We start from the raw sequence: 6,425 nt of genomic DNA, 5'->3' as shown, positions 1-6,425 counted from the left end.
TCCTTATAGCACTTTGCTCTCTCATCCCTTTAAGTTCACCCCCACCCCCACCTGTAAAACCCAAGATTTCGAATACTCCCTGCTGTTGTGGAGTTTAATCCCCTTCCTTCACCCCACTTCCTCCTTGCTATTGAATTGTGAATATTCATTAAGAACTTGTGATACCAAATCTGCAGCTGTCTACTAGGAAGAACATGGAATAGCACAGTTAACAGTGACCGGAGTCTTTAATTATGTGTTATATCTGTAATATATTTATTTTGTTTAAAGAAGGCTTTCTAACAATGACTGACTATATAAAGCTGTCTGCTCCTGCAAAAAAATGTGAACAGCCAAATAAAAAACTTTATCAGGACAGGGAGATTTACAGCTGTTTCAGGGGATAATATTGCATAATAATTTCAGTGGGAACTCCTTCCAATCACCGACAAATTAAGTGTAGTATGAACTCTTAGGCCTATAGCAGAACTTTTACAACACAATTTCTAAGTGCTGGTTTTGCAGGTTAGCTGGGTCCAAGTTCTTGTCTCTGACAAAAGAAGGAATTTGAGGAGCAGACAGGTAAAGGATAGAAGAGAAGGAAAATGTATTTGCATGCAAAGCAAAAATACACACTCTACAAGGAGGGCAGGCAGGCTCAAGAGAGAGCTATACTTAGTGAGGTTCAGGTCCATCCCCAGATTCACTTATATGACCTGGAGGCATATCGGGGGTGGGGTTTGATTGACTAGTTATAAGGGCCAGAGTTTTGGCCAGGGCTTGAATACAGTACCACTTATTTCCTGCCCTTTTTTGGAAAACTCAGAAATGTCAGCTTCAGGTGCATGATGGTAGTAGATGTGTCAGCCATGACAATTTGATGATAATGACCTTATAATGAGCTAAAAGTCAATGTGGCTATGCAGTGGGCAGCCATGTTGGTTAGTTTTTTGCCGGTGCTAATTCTAAGCAGTGAAACCATAGAAGCTGCAATTTTCCACTGAGTGGAGGCAAGGCAGGGATAGGGCAGTGCAGGTGGACCTCAGGGAAGAGCTGATGACCTCAGCTCCTCCTGGCTAGTTTCCCCTCTGTCTCCATCACTAGTTCCCTCTGTTCCCCTATGTATACTCTGTGTTCAAGTAAAACTGAATCACCTTATTTATCCATGCCTAAAATGCAACTGATGTTTATAAGACACACCATCAATTAAAGAACATTTCAGGGAAAAAAGGAAGCAACTATAGTACATTCAGATGGTGATTATAAGACACATACCAATTATACCAATTTAGAAATGTTAAAATGGAAGGGCAAGCAGGAGGATAAAGTTTGCATCTTAAGTTCAAAAATAGACAGAGTTTGTTGTTCTCAGAAAGGGATTTGCCTTTCTTGGGCTCCAAACATTTGCTTATGCTCTTCCTTCTGTTTGGAACATCTCTCTTCTCCCCACTACTTTCAACATATCCAGTTTTTAAGGCTCCCTTCCTCTCAGGAAACCCATCCTGATCCTACCAACCAAATGCAATCTTTTCTTTGTTCATTTCTTCATTCAACAAATATATGTTGACAGTGTCAAGCACTGTTCTAGGCATCAAGGGTAAAATGGCAGACATGACAGACAGTCCTGCCTTCGTGGAGTGTTTATTTACATGAGGATTCAAAAAAGCAAGTCAATCAACAAATAAAGGAACTAATTATAAATGGTCATGAATGCTCTGAAGAAACAAACAAGGAGCTGAGATATTGAATTATAGGGGGAGTCTCTTCTATCATGAGTAGTCAGAAAAGACTCGCACAAGGACAAAGACGTAAGCTGTCCTGTCAAAGGGAGAGGAAGGAGTTATATACCCAGAGTTAGGAAAAGACATTCAAAGCATATGGAACAGCATATGCAAATGCCATGAAGCAGAATTGAGTTTGATGTATTTAAGAAACCAGACTTATCCTGTTTTTGAATATCCAGGGCATTTTGTATTTTCCTTTGAGGTTTATACTACTTTGCCTTGATCAGAATCTGTGTTATTTTCTTATTCCTGTTGCCACACCTAACTAATTAGTAAGTTTTTGAGGGTAGAAGTTGAGTCTAATTCATTTGTGTTTTCTGTTATAGTGCTTATGACAGTACCTTGCACAAAGCTGTTGTTCAATAAATATTTGGGGCCATATTTACTTAGTCCATTATATAATTTCTTATTGAGCTACTTTGTTTTATACTTTGGATTTTACCAATGGTGCTATCCCAGCCATATTGAATTCATTATAGTATTTACTGCAAAATGTTACTGAAAATTATTCAATATATTACCTAATGTCCCCTGAGCTCCTTTAGAAATTCAGTGCTGGCAAAATTTTTGCATCTAAACTGGTTTGCTCCTTACTTTATAAACCCAAGATTTATACAACAGTTTGGTTTCACCTCACAGTTATGGGTGCTAGAAAGCTCAAAATCAATTCAATTATTTGATTTGCCCAATTAAAGCCACATGTTTATCCATAGAGTTACAATATTTGTGTTTTTCTCAGATCCTGCCTTTTCTTTTTATAATGATTAAAATCACAGTTTGCCAGGCTCTGTGCCAAGTACATTATGTGAATTATCTCATTTAATCTTCGCAACAATCCCGGGTTATGCAAGCAAAATAAGCTGAGCTATAGAGTCACTCAAATAGATAGTAAGTACTAGAGCCTGGATTGAACCCAGTTAGTCTGACTTCTCATTTTACTATACTTTATTATCTGATCATGTGGAGTGTTGTCTCTTAAAATAATTTCAGGAAAAAGACCATGTATGCTTACATCTACTTATTAATATTTACATAAAATATTTGAATTAAATTAAAAAACAAAACACACATTAATAACCTATTTTATATAATACTGTACTTGGAGGTCATTATGAAATGCAGCAAGACCCCACAAACTCTTTGTCTATTTGATATAGATGAGTAGGACCGAAACAATAATAGTATTTTAATGTAGTTCTAATAATATGCAAGCAAATCTAGGACGTAAACAATTTTGTTCTCAAATCTCATAGGAATGTAAGTTTGGATAAAGAATGTTTCGAATTTTTAAGTTCAGATTGTGGCCCAGTGCACTGCAGTAAATCATAAAGAGAGAATCCCCAGCTGCATTGCAGTACAGTTCCTTAGATGACATATGTCATGTTTTAATATGAGATCTGCTCCCAATTGGGAACAGATCATGGGCCCTGGCTCTTCCAGACACTCAAGTTGAGCTCACTGGGAGAATATTATATTGTTTAACATTGAAATAACTCTGCATTCCCTGTCAGTCAAGACTGCTTTTACATTTTTATAGCGACAATTTGTAGAGAGAAAAAAATTATTGAAGTTTATTCCCAAGGCAAATGCTATCTTTTAGGGTATTATTCAAAGCCATTTTTTTTTTCACTTATGGCAAGAGTTTACACCAAAGCTAGTAAAATATGGAGAACTGAAAAAATTTCCAGCGATATTTATTTCTCTTCACCAAAGCTACAGAGGCGAGAAAGCTCAGTAGGAAAACCTGTTTCTGGAACAAACAAAGCCACAGAAGGAAATCTTCCCAGGGTGTTCAGACTCATTTAGTGAGAGCAATAGCTTTTCATTTGCAGAAAGAACAGGTGTTCCCGGAGAAAAAAACACCCTGCAGAATCACCTTGCCAAGGCAACATACAATTGGAAAACAACAAAAACTGGATTATTGAAGCCTGATTCAGGAGAAAGGTAGAAGTCTATGGGATATTTTGCTTATGTGTCACCAAGATTATCTGATAGCACCATCGGGGGCTTGGGATGGGGGAACAGATTCTTTTGCAAGTCATAAGAAAACTTAGCTCTTCCTTCAGTTTGGAAGGGATTAACAGAAAAAGCACAAATTGACTGCAGCATGTTATCAAAGTGGTCAGAAATTAAGTAAACAACATTTAATACAATCAAGAGCAGCAGAAAAAATATGCTTTGTAAAGATAAGAAAATGATGGCTTAGGATGGTTGCAAAAAGACGAAAGAGGGAGAAGGAACTCAAAGATGTGCATGAGTCAGCACCACTAAGAGCTGCACAATTCAGGCATGTGCTTGTTGAAACAAAGGTTTGCCGCGCAGGAATTGGCAAGATGGTTCTGCCCATTGCCGAGCTCTCTGTAGCAGGGGATGGGGTGGGGGGAGGGTTGTGCAACTCATCAGATTTGTCTGAATATTTCTCCTGCAGTGCACTTTCAACAAGTAGCTCAGTGTTGGGAGTCTCTTGGTGTCTAGACTCTATTTGGTGAATATTTCAAAATCTCATTTATTATTTTATCATTTAACCACATTGACGGGGTGCCCAGTGACTGCCATGCATGCTGGCAAGCTGGGGGGAGACGGAGAGAAATAAAGCAAGAGGTTCAGAAAACGAGGTGATGTGATCAGTTCTCAGAAAAATTGTTGCATGCTGCTTCATCCTCCCAAGAGCCTGTTTGACATGAAAATGATTCATCGGTTTATAATGGAAAACGTTAAGGACTAGGATAGTGGATTGGCACCCACTCCTGGTAAACACAAAGCAGCCTAAGTCACGGGTTCCAAAAATCTTCAGGAAAACAGATTTAGAGCAAAGGAAACCAGACACGTTTGAAACACGGTAACTTCTCCAAAGATTACTCTCCTCATTTCTCTCTAATCCTTTCTCTGCTAATACTTATTTTCTCACCTACATCTCAGATTCCTTCACATTATCACAGTAATGAAGAACAACATTGCAGAAATCCGAGAAGGCATTTGGGGACAGGCTTTGGAATCAAGGAGATGTGGGTTCACACACCGCTAACTGTGTGACGTTGGGCAAGTTGCCTAACCTTTCTGAGCCTCAAATCCCTCATCTGTGAGATAAAGGCACTGCAAACACCTGTCCCAAGGATCGTTATGGACATTAAATGAGATAATATTTGTAAAGCAGTAGCTCAATTAGTTATAGCTAACTTAACTGTTACATTCCCATAGTATCTGCTTCCACATTCAAGCGAAGATAATCTTTTTGACTTCTGCTTGTGTCATTTTTTCCAAATTTTTTATTCTAAAAACAACAGCATTATAGAAATTGGAAATTAGAAGAAAAGAAGAGTAACTTAATTCTGCCATCCTAATACTACTTTTAAAAGCATTGTGGTATATTTTAAATTTTTATTATAAGCAATTATTTTTCATAATTATATATGTGTTTGTATCTCTAATATATAAAGTTAGCTATGGATTGGAATAAAGAGATAGTAGGTAATAAGTGCCTTTGCCTAATGAAATATTTTACCTTGGATTTATTGACACTTTATCATTTTGAGTGAGAATGTGGAAAAATTGTCATTATGCCATTTCTCTTCAACGAAAGGGTGTCATGCCTCAATTCAGTCATTCCCTGGTTTACATTTGTCATATTTGGGCAAAAACATTTAAAATAATTTTATTTTGTGCACCCCTTTTGGGAACCCCAAAGTGCTTTGAATTATTCAAAATGTAAAAGAATTACTTAAAGTAAAAACACCAATTGCAAGCAAAACTGTGAGACCACGGTACACAAGCATTGTTTGGCAATACATCCGGTTTTTCTGCTTTGATGAAGAAAGAAGTCAACATGTCGCTGTGAGTCACTGCTTTCTACATCACCTTGCATGGGCATTAAAGTCCCTGCCAACAGTCCTGAAAGAGGTTTTACCCATAACTGCAGATGTCATCACTTTCTCCAGACCCTGGGCTCTCTGACTCTGTGGCACTTCAAGATTTTTGTCAGGAACTAAAAGCAGAATATGAACCATTCACAGGAATTGACTCCTCAAATAATTCCATAGGGAAAACGTCATTGGTGATTTGATGTAGTGGACCACGGAAATAAGGTAAGGCGAAAATAAAAAAACAAAAACAGAAGAACAAGAAGAACAAAGTAAGGCTTACTTTCAGCACAAGATACTGAGGTTGCCATTTTTGGAAACAGACCAAGAAAGCCAAAAAAAAAAAAAAAAAAGGGCGCCATGAGCCCTTTTGGCTCTGCTGCCACTGTGGGAGAGAGGGAAGAGACCAATCTGAAACAGTCTCACACTGGAGCAGAGTCTCCTGGCTCCATTCTCGGGTGATGAAACATGTCAATTTTTCTGGAGGCAGAGATTTGCAAGCATTTGAAAGCACTGCAGAACTCCTCTAAAGGTCAGTTACACGAGGCTGACCTTAACATCGGAATGTTGATGTTAACCATTTTTTCACTGACATGTACAGCCTTGATGCTGTGGGCTCTGCAAAGATAACCAAATCTGTAGACGTGAAGAAAGAGGAAATGATGCAACTGCGTCAGTCTGAAGAGTCCTGGAGGAATCCAATGTGTCTGGACGGAAGCCTGTCCATTCGCTGCAAGACACTTCTGTTCTTTTGGGCTTTTGTTCACTTGTGGCTATCAAAACTAAAAGCCAAACTGACAGAGTA

This window comes from Oryctolagus cuniculus, chromosome 11, assembly GCF_051225735.1.
Source record: "Oryctolagus cuniculus isolate XC-2025 breed Fujian yellow rabbit chromosome 11, ASM5122573v1, whole genome shotgun sequence".
In the NCBI taxonomy this organism is placed as follows: Eukaryota; Metazoa; Chordata; class Mammalia; order Lagomorpha; family Leporidae; genus Oryctolagus; species Oryctolagus cuniculus.
This window is presented reverse-complemented; position numbering follows the sequence as displayed.